The sequence below is a fragment of the Triticum aestivum genome, chromosome 4A (assembly GCF_018294505.1).
Source record: "Triticum aestivum cultivar Chinese Spring chromosome 4A, IWGSC CS RefSeq v2.1, whole genome shotgun sequence".
Lineage (NCBI taxonomy): Eukaryota > Viridiplantae > Streptophyta > Magnoliopsida > Poales > Poaceae > Triticum > Triticum aestivum.
The window spans coordinates 317,262,335-317,275,626 of record NC_057803.1 but is presented as its reverse complement, the minus strand read 5'-3'; positions in this window follow the sequence as shown (position 1 = coordinate 317,275,626).

The window sequence follows — 13,292 nt, the reverse complement described above, 5'->3', positions numbered from 1 at the left end:
TTTGTGAATCTTTTCCAACATCATGGCATCTCACTAACAATTGCATAAATTTTTGTCCACCATCCTAACAAAGCTCCACTAAAGGCTTATTTGTGTAGGTGTGAGAAACTGACGGGAACCGGTACCACTTGTGCTATTTCCTTGTTACATCATTGAGTGACCATTGATCCATTCTCAACATCGGTCAAGGTACGTTTGGAATAATTCTTGTCTTTCTCCCACTCACACATTTACTTGGAATGATGGATAGGCCAACTACTTCTACCAACCAACTCTACATCACCAAGAACCACCTCTTCGGCGCGCAATGAGCTTTGCATCAAGAACGACAAGCATTGAGAGACCACATTGACAATCTCGCCACCAACTTGCAACAATCCAAGCAACGTACAAGAGACTACTTCGACAACAAGCTCGACGAACATAAACAAGAGAGCAATGCAAGAATGGATGAGATTCGTGCCTTGTTGGTCAACCGCTCTTCTACCACTTCGTCCTATCCAAGGCGGAGTCACTCGAGTCGACATTCTCCTGACACCATCCCCGGCTCAAGTACACCGACATCGAACACTCTTCGATGAGCCGCGTGCCAAGACCTTCAGGCAAACCGCAATCCGCTACATGGCAATGATGGACGACAAGAGCAACTTGACAAGCAAGAAAATCGACATCGTCAAAATCATGCTACCCTTGCGCAAGCACAAGAAAGGCAACGCCAAAGTCTACAAGAGGAAGAGCGAGCGCGCCAACACCAAGACGAACAAGATGCCGAGGCATAATGTCAAGAACAACAACGACGTGAAGCACAAGCACTTCGCGAAGAAGTTCAAGAGAGGAACTATCAAGCATGATTGCTGATAGAGGCGAGGGTGTCCCGATCTTCCGATGAGATGGTGGCTATCATTTTGGTGGAAGCCGACATTGACGATCCGACTACAAACGTGCGAGGACGTCACGCCTTAGAAATCGCTAAACCAACTCCGAGAGGTTATTGACCATGCTGGAGCATGATCAACCTGACCACGAAGCTCTGTTCCCTATAGGCAAACAAAGAACAAGCAAAAAATTAAGATTGCAATCTGGATATTGCGAATATAAGAGGAAAGCTTTATTGATCAAGGTGAGGTTCTGTGACGCCTTTGTCTGGTCGTTGAACACAAACAAAGTACGCAAAGTTGTAGCTATGGCGAACTTTAATCTAAACAAAACCCCAAAGTCTAAACGATGCCTTAAGGGCTGTATATATGGAGGAGAGAGGGGGAATTTCTTGGCCCTTGGAGGAGGGGTCCGAAACTAACCCTAACTCTTGTTTCCCCGCACATACGGACTCTAAAAACAGCCTATAATCAAGCATTTTGAAATTACATGGGCCTGGCTGACACATCACCTAGGATAGCCTCTGGATGAAATTTATGAAGTGGCATCTTGTATATTTCATCCAAGGCTTCATGCACACATTATGGTGGCTTCAAAGTCCTGGAATAATCACTTGTAACTCCGTTCTTGTTCCCCTTATGCATGCCATCATTTCCATGCTTGAACTTGCTCCAAGGTTCATCTTCCTTGTCCAAGCTAGGCCCTTCATTTGTAAGCAAAACAAATGTATCCAAATTAGGCAGAATCATATTCTCATGAACATTAGAATCGTTACCAAGAAACGAAAGTTCTTGGTAATTTAATTGGCGTGTGCGAGCTCTAGTAATTGGTCCAGTATGTATAGCATCAGGGGCTGTGGGTGTAACAATGGTATTGATGTCCTCATCATCCTCCCCTCCTTGAAATGAAGTCATCCTCGACGGAAGCTCATCTTCCTCACCCAAATAAGGCTTCAAATCTGCAATGTTAAAAGTGGGACTAACCCCAAAATCTGCAGGCAACTCAAGTTTATATGCATTATCATTTATTTTATCTAACACCTTAAAAGGACTAGCAGCACGTGGCATTAGCTTTGATTTGCACAAATTAGGAAATTTATCCTTATGCAAATGTAACCAAACAAGATCTCTAGGTGCAAAGATGACATGTTTTCTACCCTTATCTCCAGCAAGTTTATATTTAGCATTCATACGCTCAATGTTTTCCTTTGTTACTCATGCATTTTTAAAATCAATTCAGCATGTTCTTTAGCATCAAAATTAACCTTCTCTAAAGATGGAAGAGGCAACAAATCAATAGGTGCATGAGGTAGGAAACCATACACAATTTCAAAAGGGCACATCTTAGTAGTAGAATGCAATGAATGATTATAAGCAAATTCAATATGAGGCAAGCATTCTTCCCACATTTTCTTGTTATTCTTCAAAACAACCCTAAGCATAGTAGACAATGTTCTATTGATTACTTCAGTTTGTCCATCAGTTTGGGGGTGACAAGTAGTACTAAAAAGTAGTTTAGTCCCCAATTTAGCCCATAAACATCTCCAAAAGTGGCTAAGAAATTTAGTAGCATGATCTGAAACAATAGTATTTGGCACACCATGCAAGCGAATAATTTCACGAAAGAACAAATCAGCAACATTAGCAACATCATCGCTTTTATGACATGGTATAAAGTGTGCCATTTTCAAGAATCTATCCACGACAACAAATATGCTATCCCTCCCCTTCTTTGTTCGAGGTAAACCTAAAACAAAGTCCATAGATATGTCCTCCCAAGGAACACTAGGTAGAGGCAAAGGCATATATAAACCATAAGGATTGAGTCATGACTTAGCTTTTTGACATGTAGTGCAGTGAGCAACAAAATGCTCAACATCCCATCTCATCTTTAGCCAAAAGAAATGTGTAGCAAGTTTGTCCTCCGTCTTCTTCACGCTAAAGTGTCCCATTAATCCTCCTCCATGCGCCTCCCGTAACAACAGAAGATGAACAGAGCTAGCTGGCATGCATAGCTTGTTAGCACGGAACACAACTCTGTCATTAACGACAAACTTGTTCCACATTCTTCCTTCTTTACAATTCTGCATTACATCTTTAAAATCAGCATCATGCACATATTGTTCTTTGTTGGTCTCCAAACCGAATATTTTGAAGTCAAGTTGTAAAAGCATAGTATAGCGATGAGACAATGCATCACCAATAACATTTTCTTTACCCTTCTTGTGTTCAATGACATAAGGGAAAGTCTCAATGAATTCGACCCATTTAGCATGTCTACGATTCAGTTTAGCTTGACTTTTAATATGTTTCAATGATTCATGATCAGAATGTATAACAAATTCTTTGGGCCATAAATAATGTTGCCATGTTTCTGAAGTTCTAACAAGAGCACATAATTCTTTATCATAAGTAGAATAATTCAGACTAGGCCCACTCAATTTTTCAGAAAAGTATGCAACAGGTTTGCCATCTTGTAATAACACACCTCCTAATCCTATTCCACTTGCATCACATTCAAGCTCAAAAGTCTTATTAAAATCAGGAAGTTGGAGTAAAGGAGCATGTGTCAACTTATCTTTCAATACCGTGAAGGCTTCTTCCTACGCGGTACCCCAAACAAAAGGTACATCCTTCTTTGTAAGCTCATTGAGAGGTGCAGCAATGGTGCTGAAATCTCTCACAAAACACCTATAGAATCCAGTGTGGCCAAGAAAACAACTCACTTGTGTGACCATTTTGGGCTATGGCCAACTCTCAATAGCTTCAATCTTGGCTTTATCAACTTCAATTCCATGTGGAGTGAAAACATAGCCAAGAAAAGATACTCGGTCGGTGCAGAAGGTGCACTTCCCAAGGTTACCAAACAAACGTGCATCACGTAGAGCAATAAAAATAGCACGTAAATGTTCCAAATGTTCCTCCAAAGATTTGCTATAAATCAATATGTCATCAAAGTAAACTACCACAAATCGTCCAATGAAAGCACGTAAAACTTCGTTCATTAATCTCATGAAAGTACTAGGTGCATTAGTTAACCCAAAAGGCATGACTAACCACTCATATAATCCAAACTTAGTTTTAAATGTTGTTTTCCATTCATCTCCCAATTTCATATGAATTTGATGGCATCCACTATGCAAATCAACTTTGGAGAATATTGTAGAGCCACTCAATTCATCAAGCATATCATCTAGCCTAGGAATAGGATGACGATAACGAATAGTAATATTATTAATGTCTCTACACTCAACGCACATATGCGACGTACCATCCTTTTTTGGCACTAAAATGATAGGAACAACACAAGGACTAAAGGATTCACGTATATGACCTTTGTCGAGTAGCTCCTGTACTTGACGCATAATCTCCTTCGTCTCCTCTGGATTGGTACGTTATGGTGCGCGGTTGGGTAATGGTGAACCGGGAATTAAGTCAATTTGATGCTCAATCCCTCGAATAGGTGGTAATCCCGGTGGCACGTCTTATGAAAAGACGTCAGCGAACTCCTACAAAATGTTAGTGACAGTAGGAGGCAAAGAGGAAGGCATGTCCTCGAATGAAAATAATGCCTCTTTGCACACAAAAGCATAGCAAACAGATTGGCTAAAATCTAGATGATCAATATCAGATTTGGTGACAAGTAAACATGCACTTTTCAATTTAATTTCAGAAGCAACACTAGATGGTTTATTATTAGGCTTCATTTGTTGCTGAAATTCTTATACCACAATCTGATTTTCACTCTTATTTTGCTCCTGTTTTGCTTTATTAGCTCTATTAATATCATCTTTCAAAATGGAATCAAGAGTCATTGGAAGCAAAGTAATATTTTTGTCCTTATGAACAAGAGTATACTGATTAGTTCTACCATGGTGTATAGAATTTTTATCAAATTGCCATGGTATACCAAATAATAAGGAACATGCTTGCATAGGTACCACATCACAATCAACATAATCAGCATATCTAGAGATACTAAAATGCACACGAACAGTACGTGTTACCATAACCTGGCCATTGTTGTTGAACCATTGGATGTAGTAAGGATGTGGATGTGGTCTTGTGGTGAGAGATAGCTTCTCCACCATCTCCATGCTAGCCAAGTTGTTGCAGCTCCCTCCATCTATGATGAGGCGAACAGAACGTTTCTTCACAACTCCCTTTGTATGGAACAAATTATGCCTCTGATTTTGCTCGGCTTGTGTAACCTGCACACTAAAATCACGTTGAGCAGCTAAACATTCATACCTGTCAGCATCTTTAGCAGCCATGTATTGTGTTTCATGATCAGAATCATCTCCACCGTGCTCTTCATGTGTAATAAGAGCCAAAGTCTCCTCATCATAGTCACTAGCGAACTCATACCCACCATCCTCAGTAGAAATCATCACACGCCGAGATTTGCATTCTCTTGCAAAATGTCCTCTTCCCTTACAACGACGACAAATAATATCACATGTGTGCCCTGTTGATGCCATGGAAGAAGAAGAGCTCTGCGCAGGCCCGACAGGTGTGCTCTTGGCAGATAGTGGTGGTTGTGCCTGCTTTCTTGTATCACGGATGTTGGTGGCACCTGATGGAGGTGCTGGTGCAGTGGAGGTAGAGGTTGCACGTGGTGTCCATGATGAAAATCGACCTGTAGAAAAGTTAGTTCGCGCCAATGCATGTCGATCCGGCACTTGACGTTCAGCTTTACAAGCAAGATGGAATAAACGAGTGATATTATTATACTCCTTATACTCTAGAATGGTCTGAATCTCTCTATTTAATCCACCCATAAAACGTGCAAGCACAACTTCATTCTCCTCAACAATACCACATCTAATCTTGCCAGTTTATAATTCCTGATAATATTCTTCTATAGAATTTTTTCCTTATCTTAAACACTGCAATTTTTGAAGTAATTCACGTTGATAATACGATGGAACCCAACAAGTACGCATAGCAGTTTTCAAACAGCCCAAGTAGCCGGAATAGGATATAATCTACAATGTTCAGACCACCAAACACATGCAAAACTAGTGAAAGCACAAACAACAGGAGGAACATGTCTCTCCTTATGATATTGTAAACATGTAAAATGTTGTTCAGTTTCTAACTCCCAAGTAAGATATATATCAGGAACATATCTACCCTCAAATGGTGGAATATTCAACTTCCGTTTAGGAAAAAGGTCATGATCTCATACCTTAGGGGTGGTGCATCCCTACCTCTGTAGTAGTAGCAGGAGCTACAGAAGCGTCAACAGTGGCACCGGAATTTTTACCACGGTCAATGGGAACGCGCAATGCTCGTCCCACTTGATTTGGAAGGCGACGTTGTTGTTATTGTTGTTGTAGAGGTGCGATAGGTGCAGCCGGCGGTAGTGGTGGAAGACGCGCTAGCAATCCATTTAACTTGTTATCGAGCTTGGTTTCGAACGTCTTCTTTGATAGAGGCGAAGGTGTCCTGATGTTTCGATGAGATGGTGGCTATCGTTTTCTGTGGGAGTCGACTTTGATGATCCGACTACGAACGTGCGAAGACGTCGCGCCTTAGCAATCGCTAAACCAACTTCCGAGGGTTATTGACCACGCCAGAGCACGATCAACATGACCACGAGGGTCTATTTCCTGTGAGCAAACGAAGAACAAGCAAGAAACTAATATTCCAATCTGGATATTGCGAATAAAAGAGGAAATCTTTATTAATGAAGGTGGGGTTCTGTGACGTCTTGGTTTGGTCGTTGGACACAAACGAAGTACGCGAAGTTGCAGCTATGGCGAACTTTTAATCTAAACAAAACCCAAAGTCCAAATGTTGCCATAAGGGCTGTATATATGGAGAAGAGAGGGGGGGGGGGGGGATTTCGTGGACCTTGGAGGAGGGGTCCGAAACCAACCCTAACTCTTGTTTCCCCATGCATACAGACTCTAAAAACCGCCTATAATCAAGTATTTCAAAATTACATGGGCCTGGCCAAAAAATAAGGTGACGCAACACCTAGAATGGCCTGTGGACGAAATTGATGAAGTGACATCTTGTATATTTCGTCCAAGGCTTCATGCACTCATTATGGTGGCTTCAAAGTCCTGGAATCATCACTTGTAACTCCGTTCTTGTTCCCCTTGCGCATGCCATCATCTCCATGCTTGAACTTGCTCCAAGGTTCATCTTTCTTGTCCAAGCTAGGCCATTCATTTGTAAGCAAAACAAATGTATCTAATTTAGGCAGCATCATATTCTCATGAACATTAGAATCATTACCAAGAAACAAAAGTACCTAATAATTCAATTGGCGTGCGCGAGCTCTAGTAATTGGTCCAGTATGTATAGCAGCAGGGGCTATGGGTGTAACAATGGTATTGATGTCCTCATCATCCTCCCCTTCTTGAAATGAAGTCGTCCTTGACGAAAGATCATCTTCCTCACCCAAATAAGGCCTCAAATGTGCAATGTTAAAAGTGGGACTAACCCCAAAATCTGCAGGCAGCTCAAGTTTATATGCATTATCATTTATTTTCTCTAACACCTTAAAAGGACCATCAGCATGTGGCATTAGCTTTGATTTGTGCAAATTAGGAAATCTATCCTTACGCAAATGTAACCAAACAAGATCTCCAGGTGCAAACACAACATGTTTTCTACCCTTATCTCCAACAAGTTTATATTTAGCATTCATACGCTCAATGTTTTCCTTAGTTAACTCATGCATTTTTAAAATCAATTCAACACATTCTTTAGCATCAAAATTAACCTTCTCTGAAGATGGAAGAGGCAACAAATCAATAGGTGCACCAGGTAGGAAACCATAGACAATTTCAAAAGGGCACATCTTAGTAATAGAATGCAATGAACGATTATAAGCAAATTCAACATGAGGCAAGCATTCTTCCCACATTTTCTTATTATTCTTCAAAACTTCCCTAAGAATAGTAGATAATGTTCTATTGACTACTTCAGTTTGTCCATTAGTTTGGGGGTGGCAAGTAGTACTAAAAAGCAGTTTAGTCCCCAACTTAGCCCATAAACATCTCCAAAAGTGGCTGCGGTGTCAAAACCGGCGGATCTCAGGTACGGGGTCCCGAACTGTGCGTCTAAGGCGGATGGTAACAGGAAGCAGGGGACACGATGTTTACCCAGGTTCGGGCTCTCTTGATGGAGGTAATACCCTACGTCCTGGTTGATTATTCTTGATGATATGAGTATTACAAGAGTTGATCTACCACGAGATCGTAGAGGCTAACCCTAGAAGCTAGCCTATGGTATGATTGTCTGTTGTCCTACGGACTAAACCCTCCAGTTTATATAGACACCGGAGGGGGCTAGGGTTACACAATGCCAGTTACAAGGGAGGAGATATACATATCCGTATTGCCTAGCTTGCCTTCCACGCCAAGTAGAGTCCCATCCGGACACGGGACAAAGTCTTGAATCTTGTATCTTCATAGTCCAATAGTCCGGCCAAAGGATATAGCCCGGCTGTCCGGAGACCCCCTAATCCAGGACTCCCTCAGTAGCCCCTGAACCAGGCTTCAATGACGATGAGTCCGGCACGCAGTATTGTCTTCAGCATTACAAGGCGGGTTCTTCTCCAAATACTTCATGGAATATTTTTGAACACAAGGATAGTGTCCGGTTCTGCAAAACAAGTTCCACCCACCGTAGAGAGAAATATATTTCCATAAATCTAATCTGCTCACACATTTTGGCAGCACAACATCACGTCACGGCCCGGTCCTTATCTGAACTGTTTTTCTCAACTAGCGCTGCTCATATTGCGAGGCGGTTTCTGTCACGTCTTGTTAAAGCAAAGATCATGTCCCCCTTATTACGGGATTCTCATCAATACGGACGTGGGTAACCCAACTGTGCCTGTTGGTATGACTCCTAGATCTTAGGCAAGTCCAAAATGGCCACGAAGAGGATGCTTGATATTCACCCTCTTTATAAAGAGGACGAGGCCTTTTCTTCTTTCCCTCTCGTGCTCAATCGAATCCTTCCACCGCCTCGAGTTCTAACACCCAAAGCTCAGGTCAGGCGCTTCGGACCTTCAACTATGTCCGGATCCAACCTTCAAGGTCGGTGGATGCCTTCCTCTGTCACAGAGGAGAACATCAAGAAGCTGAGAGAGGCCAGATATCTAACCACCGAAATTTTGCATAGGCTGCCTGCCCGAGGGCAGGTCATCCATACTCCTGAACCCATCGAGAGTGTCATGTTCATCTCCCACTTCCTCCGAGGACTAGGCCTCGCTTTGGATCCCTTTGTTAGGGGTCTTATGTTCTATGGGCTGGATTTCCATGATCTGGCCCCGGATTCCCTTCTTCACATCTCGTCATTTATTATCGTATGTGAAGCCTTCCTCCGCATTACCCCTCACTTCAGCATGTGGCTCAAGACCTTCAATGTGAAGCCGAAGATGATCGAGGGGCAGCACGCAGAGTGCGGAGGTGCCTTAATAAAAAAAATCGCTGATGCTCCATGGCCAGAGGGTTCCTTCCCAGAGGTGTCCAGATTGTGGCAGTGGGAGTGGTTTTACATCACAGCTCCCTGAAGTGCCAAGTGGGTAGCCGACCCCACCTTTCGCTCGGGCCCCCCATAGCAACTGATGTCATGGATCAGCAGGGGGCCGAGCTGGGGTCCAGCAAATGACGTGCCAATATTGCAAAGCCGTATCCGAGATCTCTTTGAGAGAGATTTCAGTCTGGTTATGGTAATGCAAGTTATGCTAGTTTGTCGAGTCCAGCCTTGCAAACCCTGGCCCCTCTGTATGTGGGAATTCAACCCGAAAGGACCGCGAGCTATTCAGCATTTCCTCGGCATGACGCTCGAAGAGATGTACAAATCATTCTTCGGACCCCAAATACAGTGTCCGGACACCATCGAGGATGTGGGTTTGAGCTGCAACCGCCCTGCTACCCAAGTAAGTAATCCCATGGCTGAACCCGCTGTCCTTTTGTTTATCATGGCATCATTCTAAAGAGTCGCTCTTTGACCAGGACTGGATAACAAAGGCGAATATGATCAGGTGTTCGGCCCCCTTCCTAAGGGCTTGGACAATCCGGTATTGGACAAGATGCTCGAGCCGGCGCCTTATCTAGTGACCTCAAAGGAAGATGAAGGGGGGAATAAAGAGAGCGAAAGCGAGCCTCACTCGCTACTCATTCCAACTAGGGGAATGAGCGCCTCCACGAGGGAGGATAACCAGGGGGAAGAATCTGACATTCTCTCTCCCTGGGGAAGGAAGAGGACTACCTCTGAAGATCCGGAAACTAAGGTTTCCAAACGGGAGAAGAAATCTTCGCCAGAGGGTCCTACCTCGGAGGGTATTATTGCCGCACAATGTTCGCGCGGGGATCAGCCCTCTACCGGGCTGTAAGTAATCAAAAAGTACTTAATAGTGAAAATATCCTACCTTACTTTCGAAGATAATAACCGATGCTTATAAATTGTAGTCCGGATCGTAGCCCTTCTCGACAGAGTTCGTCTTCGGGGGATCTTCTTCCGGAGATGATGGAGAGCGAAACGCCTCCCCCTGACACCCCGCCTTATGAGGCGGGCGACCCTGAAGTGTCGTCGCGGAGGGTATCTCTGGATCCGCCAAGGCCAGAGGATAACCCTTTAGCTACCCGAAATCCCCAGTATCCGGCTCCTAAGGAGAGCGGCAGCAAGAGTCTGGAACCATAAAGTGTGCGGTCAGACGCACTGGAGGATCTTCTGGGGCAAGCGGCCGTCTCGGAAGCGCATCGTTCGCTGATGGGTACGGTAATTGAAAGGATTTCATCCGCTGAAAACAGATTGCACGAAGCCTTTATGAGTCTGCTGAAAGGCTTTGAGGTACGTGAAATAGTGTATGTTTTTGATAGTACCGCACACGTTAGGTGTGCCCTATGCAGATAGTAGCCCCTGAGACTCTGATTGTCATCGAGAACGGCGACAACCCGAGGATCATATTCCCAGGTAATAACCCGACTGCCTTTATGTGCAGGCGGCTGAGGCTCCAGTAGCTAGCCGGACTGATGGGTTTACCGAGCTAAAGTGGCAACTTGATGCGGCCGATGCCGATATAGTGCTTGTCAACCAGCGGCTTGACGAGGCACAGGGTAAGTGATTTCTCTGGTGATCGTCACATAATAAGAGGAGTGTGATGCCAGTATCTTTAATATGTTGTGACTGCAGATGGAGCTGCCACCGTGGAGACCCTTCGGGCAGAGCTTGCCCGAGCCAAGGAACAAGCAAGGAGTAGCAATGCGGCCGCTCTAAAGGCGGCCGAAGAGTTGAGGGCCGAACAGGCCACGCATTGCGAGAGCAAGGAAATAATGGCCAAAATGGTTGTAGAGTTAAAAGATGTCGCTGACCGTTACCAGCTTCTTTAAGAAGAAAGCCGAGCGAGGGTGACGGACCTGGAGAAGGCCCTGGTAGCTGCCAAGGAAGCCCGCTCCAAAATTAGAGCGATGAAGGAGGAGCTGCATCAAGCTGTAGATATCATTTCTGGGAAGCCCTTCTTGTTGCAGACTAAATTCGGAGATCCGAAGTATGCTCCTCTTGACCAACTATGGAGTTCTGTGGACGCCTACGTGGATTTGGTAGCAAGTGCTGCTGATGCGGCCGAGTACTTCAAGGATCAGAAAGATCACGAAGTGGAAAAGCTGTTCTGGTCACAATTTCATGCTCCAGTCCGTCCGCTGCTGTTGAATGAGCGAATGGCCGAGTGGGCCGAGCTTCATAGGTTGTCCGGACTTGCCATGAGGTCCGTTGTGGATCATCTGTGGCCGGGAGGGCCAAGGCCAAATAGCTATTTTAGTTTAGTGCAATAATTCCTTGGTGCTGTGCTGCGCATCGATGCTATGAAGAGATCGGCATGCATAGAGGGTGCGCGGATGGCCTTTGCCCGTGTCAAGACATACTGGGCAGAGATGGAGGCCACCACTGTTGCGACACAGGGTTCGACCGTAGGCCGAGTGGCTGCCGAGCACTACTTTGAAGAAGTTCTTGAAGGCGCTCTTTCGATAGAGGCTCAGTGCTCGAAGAATATTATGTTCTAGTGACATGTACTTCCATTGTAAAAACAATGTTTTATTGAGTTATGAAGGCTGTATTTATACTTTTGCCCGAAAGTACTATGATGCCTCCTGTGCGGCCGTTTATGTATATATGTATATAACCTGAAAGTTTGTAGTCGTCGGCTTCCGCCCCCATGCATATAATGCGGGGGTGTTCACAGAAAACGCGAATCCACACTTGATCCAATGTCTTGGTCCATTAAGGAGGTGGTAGCGCAGCGAACGAGGCAATCAGACTATATTGCTTTAACACTTTCACTTAGCCATAGGAGTTTGACGGTGGGGCCACTATATAGCCCCTGGTACTTCTACGCTCGTCCGAATACGGGGCATGTACGTACATGACCGGGAAACGGCCCTTTGTTAATGTGGAGGAATCCCGAAGATTCGCTGAGTCATCGAGTGGTTGACCAGTCTCTCGCTATATCGTGATAGTCAGTTTTTGGCTTTCTCTACTAAGGTGCTCATCTGGATGAACCAGGGCACAATCGCAGTAGTTCTCCCAGTGCTACCTTAGCCGATATAATGGAACGTAAGGTACCAAAACGTGGGAGCCGGGCAAACCCAACATTTGACCAAAGACATGATTCGGAGCTGATGCATATAGGGCCAAACTCGCGACGCCGAACACTCCCTAAGGTGTTCGGTGTTTATAACATATATCAGGCTAAACAATGCCATTAATAATAAACCCCATGTGTCCAGGTAGATGCAATATCCTGACGTGGCCACATGCCAATAACATCAGCATCCTTCTCGGTTGTGTGGAGTATCCGGAGGATGTGACCAACAAGGGACAGTAAAAAAGGTTTACGCAGGGTCTTAATCTAAAAAGAAACCTTTGGGCGGGTCCCTGCTGCACGTCTGCGCCTATGTCTCCGTTGTGCCGTGTCCTGGACGGGTGTAGCACGATTGTCATCTATAAAAGGAAAGAACTTAGGTGAAAGTTGATGTGACAAAAAAAGAATTGGTTATTATCAATGAACTATCAAAATTCAAGAGAAGTCAAGTTGAGCCGGCTGGCCCTGATTACAAGCGGGAAGCCCCTTGTATCGTCTATGAGGGTTTGATCATCAAACCAATCTCATGTATATGTGGTGGAGCACCGGACTCGTCTAACCGTGTCCGTGGTCTTAACGACCTGTCATTTTTTCTGGTTGGTGAGGCCGTCTAGTTCGCGGTTGTTAAAGCCGCCGCATCCTCTTCCGCACGCAAAAAACGTTCGGTATTTGCGCTAACTGTGATGATGCCACCTGGACCAAGCATCTTAAGCTTGAGAAAAGCATAATGCGGTATTGCATTAAAATGAGCGAAAGCCGTTCTTCCGAGTAGTGCCTTATAACCACTTCGGAATGGAGCGGTGTGGAAA